Source organism: Aplysia californica, unplaced genomic scaffold (genome assembly GCF_000002075.1).
Source record: "Aplysia californica isolate F4 #8 unplaced genomic scaffold, AplCal3.0 scaffold00706, whole genome shotgun sequence".
In the NCBI taxonomy this organism is placed as follows: domain Eukaryota; kingdom Metazoa; phylum Mollusca; class Gastropoda; order Aplysiida; family Aplysiidae; genus Aplysia; species Aplysia californica.
In genome coordinates this window covers 56855-69268 of record NW_004797976.1, presented here as the reverse complement: position 1 = coordinate 69268, position 12414 = coordinate 56855, and the positions used below count along the sequence as shown (strand labels likewise).

Here is a 12414-nt window from a genome sequence, read left to right as displayed (position 1 = left end):
AGAATCCGAGCAGAGAAATGAACGATGTTTGCTTCAGTTCTGGTTTAAGAAGAACCCCTCCCCCCCAAAAAAAAAAAAATTATATATATATAAATTATATATATATATATATATCGAGGAGCTGACTACTATTGCTCTACGTTTAGAGAGCATTGGCCTGCTGCAAAACTCCGGGCGGAAACGTGTTTGTTTTACAGCCTTTATCTAACGAACAGAGAGGATCCTTTTTCTTTAAATAGGATATAGACTCAGGATTCAGGTATCGAGAAGGCAGTGTGTGTTAAATTATCAGAAAATATGAATATAACATGTGGTGCAAAACTAACGAAAAATGGTTCACGAGAAGCACGCTCAAGAATATACTCTGGTTACTTAATCAATAGTGTACGTTGTTTTCTAAAATTGATTGTTGATTTGTGCACCTAGTTGTGTTACCGTTTCTTCTGTAGCATATTAGGTTGTTCCATTCTGATCGTCCTCTCGTTTTTCTTCTATCCCTTCAGTGCTAATTTGTAATTCGTAACTTTGAAAAAATGTGACAAGAGGCTCTAAAGGAAGGACTCACACATATCGAATCCAACTGAAGGACTTAAAGATGGTAGTTCTGTTTATGTCAACCCCCTCCCCCTCCCCACCCTTTCTACTTCTTCTTCTCTCACCCCCACTTCACCCCCCCCCCCATTTTACAAACACACACACACACACACACACACACACACACACACACACACACACACACACACACACACACACACACACACACACACACACTGAGGTGAACATTGTTACACATGCACGCACTCACTCACGAACATGCACACGATCGTAAACACCATACATCAAACCTACAAGTTAGTCCTTGAGATGCCTATGTCTTCCGAATGAACAGAACAAGAGGTAATCACGACATCTTAACAACCAAACTATGGTTTTCTCAGACTTACCAAGGCCCAGACCAGCAGTTTGCATGGTACCCTGTCTTCTGGTACCCGTGTTATGATTGGCTATTGTGCTCGTTGAGTGCATGCGTAGTCTGTGGGGGAGGAGGGTAGTGTCCGAGAAAATTTGCCTGATTCCTCAGTCTGACCAAATTGTCTGGTTTTCTCTCGTGGGATTTCTTCGAGGTCAAAGTCTGCACTCTCCATCCCGACCTGAGAAAAAGAAATTGGTTTCACTTTGGTCAGTGTCCTTAAGCCTCATTTAGACAGACTACGTCTACATATCAAGAGGCCGAAGTCTGCGGCGACATCGTTAGGCTCGCCACCGTTGCGCGTAGATGTTTTTTTTTTTGTGGAAGGGTTGGTTGTTAGAGAACCGGAAAGCCTGTGAAAGGACAACATTTTTTAGAGAAGAAAATTTTCAGTCTCTATCCAGATTCGAACCCAGGACATATTGAATGAGAGGTGAAAACCCTAACCCCAAAACCACGAGGGCCCGGTGTAGAAAATGTGAGTTTCATTCCTGTGTCGGGAAGTCATGTTATCGAAAATCTCCGTATATCTGCCTACTGGGATGTTGATTTCCTCTCCGCCCATGGCGACCCAGATAGGCAGAATCGAAGCAGCTCGTCACATAGTACAAAAGTATTATAGATTGTGTCGAATGGAACGTGAAACATTTACGCACAATGAACATGTCAAGAGACGTCGAGTACATTACGACATCCGTCCGGGTTGAGACTGTTTGACTGCCACAGAGCCTCTCGTTCTGCCATACCTCGTTATTAGCAAAGAATGTGTCTCCGGTATAGTGCAGGTTGGAACCTTTTTGAATCAAACCCAAAAAAACTACTTCATGGAAGCGAATTTCTAAACTATCTCACAACACTAATCGTAAAGAGGAGAAAGTCCCACGGAAAAGGAACATACGCATGTCCTTTGGGGGGGGGGGGGGCATCGTCTTTGTTTTGTGTATGGGTGTATTTTTTTAAAGGAAAATTGGATATTGCTCCTCATAAATCAAACAAGAACGTATAAATTGAAAGTGGAGCTGCTGCTTGCTTTTTCGCCGAGTATAGAATTTTTTTTATAGACGAACAAGTGCACAAATTTATTAAGAGCACGTTCTTCTGAGTGCAAGAAATGAGTTTCGCCATTATTGAATTACCATGGTTGTAGCGAAGTTAGATAATAAAGACCTCCCTACCACCTCCATCCCCCTTTTACACACCAAGAATACACACACAAATACACACACATTCACCCACTCACACAATTTCCTCCCTGGAAGTAGGTCATCAAGCTCAAAGGCAATTTTCCAGTAAGGAAGATTGCAACTCTCACCTTCAGCTAAGGCGCTGATCTCGACCTCTCTCATCCGAGCGAAAATCGGAATGGAATCACAGCTACCGTCGAGGAAGGATTGAGATTTTAGCTTCAATGTTTCTGCTTAAAGCGATTTTGTATTACATAATTCAAGGGAGAATCAATGCCTTGTGTTAGTTTGGTCTAAGGTGGAGGAGAAGACAAGGAACAATTAAAGCTTTGACTTATTTTGGTTAAAAATAGAGGGGAATAATTTTAAAATTAATACAGAAAAGTGCTAAAAATGTTCGGATAAAAAAGGGGAAGGAGTAGATAGATTAAGAGAAAAGGGGAGAGGAGTAGACAGAGATTTAAAAAAAGAAAGAAGTCGAGTGGAAGAAACAGGCTTAAAAAGAAATCAGAGAGAGAAAGAAAGATACAGGAAAGAGGGAGAAAGAGGGGAAAAGAAAGAGAGGACGAGTGAGAGTGAGAGAGTAAGAGAATAAATAAACCGAGAACGATCCAAGCTCGCTGATCGAAAATAAAATAGGCTGGAACACACAAACACACTGTGCGGCAGTCATAGAGAACTTCAAGGAGTAACAGAAAGAAAGCACAAAGACAATCTGGATTTTAGTGTCGATTGGACTGACCAAGATGTGAGCAGTTATACTTTCCCGACATAGGTGGCCTTGTCTGGAACTGTCATTGCAAGGGAGTAATGGCGTCATTGTACGGGGGTTGAGTCGTTTCTTGTCTGGGAGAAGATTGCCGGTTGGTGACAGGGTGAGGGTGATAACAGGTCTGGTTATCGTTAGGGATGTTGTCGTAAACTTGGTGGCCTCTTTGATCTGGATTTACTGTAGGCGTTTAAGTCTTTTATGTTACATTTTGAACAGGTAATCTTGTGTCTCTGGGTTGTTCTAGCACGCTTTAGCATCGCTCACGGTGGTTTCTTTGCCCGTGATTACACTTTTTGTTATTCAGTGAAACAAAACCAGATTTTTTAGTCCATGGAACGCAATTGTCAAGAAAATATCCCAACATTTACAACACTCAGACCAAACAGCGTGTCTCTATCATAGTAATCCAGTTGGTGTGTGACCAAACTGCATGCATGTTTCCCTGAACAATAACTTTTTAAATTAGACATTATATGAATGTCAGCTAAAATCTGAACTTAATCTTTTTTCTCCGGAACCGACATTGCAGAGGGGCCACGCTGCATAGAACATGAAACTGAATTAATAACTCGAAGACCGTTGATTATATCACGAAGCTTACCATTTACCTCCCTCTCCTCACCCTCCTCCTTTTCACAGCGACACCCACGCTGACCCCAGCAATTCTTTGTCCACAGGAGAACGACCTCGGGAATAAATGTGCCATCTCGGGTTGATTTAAGCCTGCCTTATTCCGGTCAGTGGAACGACTCACGGACTCGAGAAGCGTCGTAAAAGGACCTAACCTTAGTCCAACAATAAAACGCGGTCTAAATGTCCTGCTATGTACTTGCGGACATCCTGGTTTTGAGGAGGGCAGAGCGGAGAGGTGGCGAGTCATATGGAGAGGTTAGGAGAGTAATTTTTTCGTGTTTGCGATTGTGGTGGTTACGAGTAGCTTGCGAGAATCTACGACTGCTCTATTGGCCTCAATTCCAACTCTCGGAGCACTCCTGTTTCTAAGGCAGCGTACGAAGGGTTAATTGCTTATTTGTTCTGCAACCTTTGCCAGGGCAACAATTTTTCATATATATACAACTATGTGTAACTCTCATTGGCAAGTAAGATTTTGGAAGGAACTTAACGTTGGGGTACATTAGATCTAGATAAAACTCTAAAGCAGAGAATGAATTCTGTGCTCTATTAATAAAAAATAAAAATTTAAGATCTCTAGACTTAGCATGCATATGAAACAGTTCACCGTTAATGTTAGCCAAATAGGTTTTTCAGTCAATCATTTATAAGTTTGTAATGCGATGTGCTTTTCTGGAACCTGATGATTGTTGTTAAAGTGTAGATGTCCTTCATCCTGTTTCTCTCTTGTAAAATTGTAGATGTACAACTGCAGGAGCAATTCATTGATGCTGGTTCCGGTCTCCAAACCCGCGACCACTTCTGTAAATGTTATTGCAGTCTTGGTGTACTCGTTTGCCACGAAAGTATTTGTTAAGTCAAATTTGGTTATTGGGGGGGGGGGGGGTATCACGCCCTGAATCTAAGGTTTGCCGTGAGCTGCATAACTTTATATTTCTCTTGGTGGTGTAATCAACCACGTCGCGCATGAAGACAAGAGACAAAAAGGCACGTTATAAGCAAGCACAGTAATGGAATGATTCTGGGTCTGGACAGAGAGTGCTAATTTCGCTGGATGTGCTGGAAAAATTCACAAGTTCCAATTACTGACGTCAGATTCTGAACGGAAGAGAAATTTTGCCATTTTCGGTTGTTTTGTTCATGTTTTATTTTGTAATGTTTATATTGGGGGGGGGGGGGGTGTTTTTTCTATTTTTTTTTTTTTTTTTTATTGGGGGGGGGGGGGGTTGTTTTGTCTCAATGTTGCTTTCAATCTGTCAATGTTATCTCTAGTTCTGTTTGGGTGTTTTTTCAGATTGCTTTGGTGTACCACTGATATGAGGCTAACACGCGTGAAGTGTTAGCATACGCCACTAAACCGCACCTGTGAACATTCAGAGACCAAGATAAAACAATGCCATTGCCGGTGATATAATGGACAAAACAAGGTAAAGTATGAATTGAAAAACCTAATAGCTGGTCTGTGCACTAATTGGAGGGGGGGGGGCGCTCTAATAAAGCCTGTAGTAGTACGGCAAACCAAAATGTTACTATTGTGGCATATATAGGTTAGTCTAAAGTTGGTCAAATTGCTTGAAATGCTGATTAGCACCATTTTGTAGTGCACTTCTTTTTCTGACGTATGGACAGGCGTAAATTGTTTGAGTATGTCACAAATTGTTCAATTTCTTTTTAAATAAATTGCAGTATCTGTGAGTTTGGTGCAATTAGTGCGGGGGGGGGGGGAATAGAGTTGGGGGGGGGGCGAGTGTGAGTGTGAGGGTTGGGCGTATAAGGGATAGAGCAGAGCAGAGAGAGACGTATGAAGTCCACTTGAGACGACGTGGGAACTTATTGTGTGTGAGTGTGAGTGTGTGTGTGTATGTGCGTGTGTGTGAGTGTGTGTGTGTGTGTGTGTGTGTGTGTGTGTGTGCGCGCGCGCGCGCTCGCGTGAGTGCATCTACTCTGTAGCAAGAATATACAGTATTGATGTACAAAACTAGTATGAATTTCTCGTTTGATGCCTGTTGGGTTTGTCATCGTAGTTGATATATTATTGTTGATTCATAAATTAGATAGGAATAAAATCCAAGCTACAGACGCGATTTATCTATTAGGCCTTAGCCACAGCAACAACGCTATTAATTTGTTCTGGGTTGATGTTTTTTCCTTCTGGGAAATAAGGGGCCTTAAATCGTTTTATCAATTCTGCCTGTTCTGGGCGATTTGTGGTGGATTAAGGACATCTGAAACTTATCGGTCATAGTATTTTCACGTTTCCCGGCGACATCTGGTTCCAATCGTTTTGTCGTTTCTACTTCTCAGACCTACTTACTGATTTCCCCACAGGGGCGGGATAGAGAGAGAAATTCATCATAATCTCCCTGTCGGCACATGGAGGCAGAATGCAAATATCTATCTCATTTATGATAGGTTGCGAATCCCTGCTTTCTAATCAATTCCCATGAGGCTAACTCCCAGCTCTTGATCCTCATAGATTCACTATCTTCTGTTGACCCTTTTTCTCAAAAACAGTCAACATGGCAGAAAAAACGGGTACACACGGTTTAAGTAAATCTCTCTTTTCTCTCTCTCTCTCTCTCTCTCTCTCTCTCTCTCTCTCTCTCACACACACACACACACACACACACACACACACACACACACACACACACACACACACACACACACACACACTTCCCCCCCCATCTTTCTCTCTCTCTCTCTCTCTCTCTCTCTCTCTCTCTCTCTCTCTCTCTCTCTCTTTCTCTGTATATTATTATGTGTATGTGTGTGTGCGTGTGTGTGTGTGTGTGTGTGTTTCTCTGTCTCTCTCTGTCTTGGCCTCTGATTAATTTGATCTTTCGTTCTCTCTGTATCCCTCGCTTTCTCTCTGTCTATTGCTCACTCTCTCCTTTCAACTCCTTCCCCATTCAATCTCTCTCTGTCTCTTTCTGTCTCTCTGTCTCTGTCTCTGTCTCTGTCTCTGTCTCTCTCTCTCTCTGTCTCTCTCTCTCTCTCTCTCTCTCTCTCTCTCTCTCTCTTTCTCTCTCTCTCTCTCTCAATCCTAAGGCCACTCAGAAATAGCGCACCTCTAATCATCGTTCAAGACAGTGTTATTGTTTACTGTTTCGGTGCTGAGTTCTATATATGTATATAATACAATATTACGTAGTAATCACCGCCCCTCGGGCTTATTATCTCTCTTGTGAAGGTAAAGAAAGGTTTCTAAGGCGTTGTTACGCCAATAACGAGCTACTGGAGCCAGCCACACTCAGTCGACAACAGTTCTCATATGTCTGAAGAAAACAGCAGACATTAGTGATGCCCAGAGTGAACATGATTAGTGGCGTCCGGGGACAGGTCTAGCGACTTCGTGTTACGTCGTTAGACATCACCATTGCCACACTACAATCACAGCTAAATGTCGGTCTATTTCCAGACCCGATTTCCCGTGGTGTTCTCAAGTTGCCGCGCTTTCTCTTCTCCTTCTCCCTTGTTTTGTTGGGGAGGGGGGGGGTTGTTTTTTAAAGCATTTTTATGGTACCAAAATGACGTTCAGAGGGGTTATATATTTATTTAAAAAGCTAAATGGCAATGTCTATAATAAGGACGTCATCAACAGACTGGCCTTTACATGAAGAGCTTACTAAGCCATGGACGCCAACAGTTGTTTTTTTTTTGGGGGGGGGGTTGGGGGGAGGGGGTTGGTGCAAGGTGTACGCTTCGAAGTCGTAACCTCAACGACATGTATAAAGACAAGCTCGCTGTCAATTCCAAAAAACTTGTTGATACATCGTGAGCAGAACACACAATGTGCATAAAATGACTCCAATAGCAAATATTCTGGAGTGTGAACTCCTTCAAGCTGGCTGGTGAGTGATTTATTTTCGTCGTCTCACTCCGTTTTCACAAGCAGCCCCTGTTGTTTAGGGGACGACATCCGACGTTTTTAATGTCTGCCTGAAGTGTAATTAATTAAGAGAACCTTTGCGATAATTCTTTCTTTGTGGACAACACCTTCCAGCTTGCCAGCTCTTTGGAACAAAGACGTTGGTCCCATTTTTAGAATGAGACAGATTTGATTTAAACAAAGCAAAAAAAACAAGTTTGTTCTAACTTTTGCACCCTCAGAAGGAAAAAAAACACCTGAAAAGGGGGATGGAGAGGTGGACGATGTTGTTTATTAAAACCATATTTAAGTTTCGTGCCTCTCGGGAAACCCTAAGTCTCAATAAACAAAAGCGTAATGTTACGTCTTCCAGCCGTCTGGTAAACACATCAGTTTTGCTGCTCTCTCTCTCTCTCTCTCTCTCTCTCTCTCTCTCTCTCTCTCTCTCTCTCTTTCTCTTTCTCTTTCTCTCTATCTATCTATCTATCTATCTATCTATCTATCTATCTATCTATCTATCTATCTATCTATCTATCTCTCCCTGTCTCTCTTTTTCTCTCTCTTTCTCTCTCTCTTTCATTCTCTCTCCCTGTCCCTCTCTATCTCTCTCCCCCTCTCTCTCGCTCTCTCTCTCTCTCTCTCTCTCTCTCTCTCTCTCTCTCTTTCTCTCTCTCTCTCCGTAGACGTCTGCTCCCCCTACAAGTCTTACAGGTCACGTTCAATACCAGACTGGTCATTCATCATCATCAGTATCAACTGTCGCGCCCAAATGGATTCGATAGGTCACGGCTCTGGTTTTGGCTCTTGCTTTTTTGTGAAGAGGGCTTTTTTTTTTGTCTTTTTGGGGAGTTATTTGATTCATTTTTGTCTATAGGTTTTGTTTGTTTGTTTGTTTTGTTTGTTTTTAACTGTAGACTTAGCTAACATTTCCTTATACTTTCACTTGGTCAATGTTTTTTATGCGCTATATTTTTTTTATTTGGTTTTGCTTGTTTTTGTTTGTTTATGTTTTGGGGTCACTATGTCTGTTTCTGTTCCTCTGCCTCTCTAACTGTTTCTCTGTTTGTTTGTCTCACTCACCTATCTCTTTTTCTCTCTCTCTATCTTCCTAACTATCTATCTCTCTTTTTTTTCTCTCTGACAATCTCTCAGTGATACTTATGAATCCAATGGCAAATACATAATGCCGCCTGTCTTCAGATGTCGTAACACTTGAAAAGAAATTAGTTATTTTATCCTCATGTTTTACTTTTCTCTTCCCCTGAAAGACAAAATTTTTACTATCATTCTATAAGAACTGTGGCTAATGTTCAAATACCCTATCGAATAGCTTTTTTAAATATCCAATTCAGATCATACATAAGATGTAGGCTCCATCGCAGTGAGCCAACGTTTTGATCTTAATACTTTAGTTTGACTACCACAGCAAAATCCACATGAATACCTTATATCAAATACTAATAGAGCTAGCTCCACATTTTGTGAACTAAGAGGCTCAAATGTCTTGAACACCTAACCTCCCTCTCTCTCTCTCTCTCTCTCTCTCTCTCTCTCTCTCTCTCTCTCTCTCTCTCTCTCTCTCTCTCTCTCTCTCTCTCTCTCCCTCTCTCTCTCTCTCTCTCTCTCTCTCTCTCTCTCTCTCTCTCTATCTATCTATCTATCTAGCTTCTCTGCAGACGCCCCCCCCCCCACACACACACATGTTTTACTGGTCACTCCATATACTAGACTAGTCATCTATCATCATCAGTATCAACTGCCACAAAACCGTATATACGATTTTTAAGCGTTGAATTAATTTTGCCTCAATGGTTTCGCAGATGGCATTTTAACAGTTGAAATTCTATTTTACTCCAGGGTCAAGAAAATGAAAACGCTGTAGTCCGTATGCACGTTCTACTTTCAAATGAGATTTAAGAGTGCCTTTCGTCAATTTATTTTGGACTTATCTGTCCCCGTTTCTGTCCACTCCTCTTTCTTTGGCTACCTCAATATGAGCTATCGTGTCGCTCTGCGTGACTCGCTGTCTCAAAGTGGAGCATCCTCGCCCGCCACTGTTCCTAAGGTCCAGAGCCGTACCGTTGTAACATAAGAAGAATTCCAGAGAGAAATGGGCCTTCAGCTGCCACAGGAAAATCAGATAAAAATTGAATGTAAAAGTCAATGAACCCGGGTCATCTCCAACCATGTAATCAGTTTAAAGGATCTCAAATCTAATTTGGACAGTTCATGATGGAGGTGAACCCCAGGTTGGCATTAGCAGCGGAAGCTGATGAGATGTAGGCAGGAAGTGGTCAGGATTTTAACAAAGTGTTTCAGGATAGGAATCTCCTGAGGCTTTTGTTGTGACGACTTGTAGGTAGGTGGGTTAACTTGTTGTAGGTACACTGACCGAGTTGATTTGTATGCCGGGGACGCTCAAAGACACGTTCACTGCTGGAGTTTAGGGAAATCGGGAGCAAATTGAAAGTAACACAGTATTTTACATTAATAGCCTTTCGAGCAGAGCAGTTAACAAGTTTATGTTCTCCTGTCATATTCGTCAAGAAATGTTGAAGCTCTCTAGGTTCAAGCACCTCAGATGATCACTGAAAATAACATTCATAATCACATAGGCTTCTTTTATGACGGACGGATAAATCCCTCTTTGACCCAGTTTAATTAAAGTATTTTTCGAATATTGCAAGTTCTTATTAGGTCAAGTCTTTTGTGACACGCTTTACATTCGACATTCCTACACTAAACTTTGCAGACATTGTCAGTTTTTGTGGTATTGTTTGTAATAGATTTACCAACCCTTTCAAGTTTGCGACTTTTTAAAAGTCATTTATTTAATCTACTTGCACAATAAAAACTCAGTGAATACCCCTAGACAACCCAAGATCAAGAGCAAACAGTTAATCTATGGGTGTACAATTCACGGCCAGCGGGCTAGATGCGTGTATTCACGGGGTTTTGTGCGTCCTCAAGACCCATTCGAGAATTTTAAAAACATCTTTAAAATGATAATATAAATATCAACATGCTCGAGCCGAGAGTAGTAGCGTAATAATGAAGTCATTGCATCCTAACAATGCAGGTAATGTTTGTTTGGGGTTGTTTTTTTCATAAACGAAAACGAAACCTACCTAGTCCACTATGTCCAGATTTAAAAGATGCAGCTCTTTTGCTGTTCATGGCTCTGTTGTAGTGGCCCTCAAACCCTTAAGTTTGCTCCCCTCTGCTTTATGCATTCATAGTAGTCCAGCACGTACAAACTGATCTTATTCTTGCCTTATAGATGTAGCTTCCAAGTTTCAAGCACAAATAATCATTTTGTTTTATTTTATTAAGTTTCTCTTTCTGAGCGCTTTATATTTCAGTGAGGCCGATGGATATCATCATAAAAATGGTCCCTGGATAAAAAGTCTACAAACCCCATAGCCAACCTACTTTATTAATCATATAACAATGTGTCTGCTTATTTGTTTGTTGGTGTGTTTCTTTGCATGCTTATCTAAATTAGGAACAAAAGACCGACTTCAAACTGGCCCAAATAAAAAAGTGTTTATTTGTTTAAAGGGAAAGAGACACATTTCGACAGAACAATAGTCCAGTAAGCCATCAAAGAACCCTGGGCGATGGGCAAAGTCGCTGAATTAAGAGAAGAAAAAGTCATGAAATGCCAGCCGCTTCCATTGATCGTTGGTCTGAAGTATAAAAAAGAACAAACACTGACACCCTCCAACCACCCGCATCAGTAAAGGGGATATACATGAAGGAATGAGATTATGAATTTGCATAACTGGAAAGAGAATCAAAATCACAAAAGGGAAAGACAAAGAGGAGGGGAGGGGAGTTGAGAGAGAAAGAGGGAGAGAGAACGAGAGAGAGGAGAGAGAGAGGGGGAGGGGGGTGGGAAGGACAGAGATGAGTCCCGATCAAATTCATCATTCCACTTCCGTCGCTGGCTGGGAAGACACCCCCTCCCCACCCCCCACCCCGCCGTGGTCGATAGAGTCAGACGAGCGAGTTTCTGCAACGACTCAAGTGCATAAAAGTCATCAATGGCCAGTGGTCAGCGTGAGTATACAGATGCTCTATTACTCTCTCGTTTACTTGAGCTACGAGCACTTGTATTGTTTGTTCTACATGGGGCAGAGCAGAAAGTGGGGGAAAGGTGTGTGTTAAGTTGTTGTTTTGTTTTTGTTTGGGGGGTTGGTTTTGTTTTGTTTTGTTTTAGGAAAAAGTAACCAAAAAGAGCCAAAAGGAAAAAAATTCACCTCATAAATGCAACAAAAATAGAATAGATAGATAGATAGATAGATAGATAGATAGATAGATAGATAGATAGATAGATAGATAGATAGATAGATAGATAGATAGATAGTGAGCAGAAAAGGTCGTAAGAGAAAGAGACAAAAACTAGAAATAACAAGAATGTTTGGAAGGGAAAAAAAAGGGAGAGAACTCAAGTGAATGAGAGACAAAGCAGATTTGACAAATGAGTTACTAATGTCAATAGAAACTAGCAGCTTTTCTTTTCTCGGGGGATTCGTGTTTTTATTTTCAAGTTGAGTGTGGAACTCGTTCGAATTATTATTCTCGAATGTTGACACATGAGAGTTTTTTGACTTGGTTTTTTTTTTTCAGTAGATTCGTGAGAAATTAGGTCCCCCATCGAGCAGGGGTCCTTGAGAAAAATGAGTTCTCTGTGTTTGTGTGTGTGTGTGTAGGTGTGTGCGTGTGTGTGTGTGTGTGTGTGTGTGTGTGTGTGTGTGTGTGTGTGTGTGTTTGTTTCTACCAATTTTAGAAAACCAGTAAGATAAATACCACATGGTAAAGTTATTAAATCTAAATAGATCTTGCTGTTGTTGTTTTTGGTTTTTTAAATAAATCTTACAGATATTTACTTTTTGTATTGTCTGTGGTATTCAGAATGTAATTAGATTTTGGTGTGTGTGTGTGTGTGTGTGTGTGTGTGTGTGTGTGTGTGTGTGTGTGT

At 41.3% G+C, this 12414-nt stretch overlaps 1 protein-coding gene across 1 annotated transcript in view; it reads left to right on the top strand.

The window, feature by feature from the left end:
• The first annotated feature begins 4841 nt into the window (after positions 1 to 4841).
• The window catches only part of LOC101847146 (alpha-2C adrenergic receptor-like), a 50984-nt gene continuing 43411 nt past the window's right edge, over positions 4842 to 12414 (top strand). The window contains exon 1 of the mRNA XM_013088233.2: positions 4842 to 4986. The gene's annotated coding sequence lies outside the window, so the exon portion shown is untranslated. The remainder of the gene's footprint in view (positions 4987 to 12414) is intronic.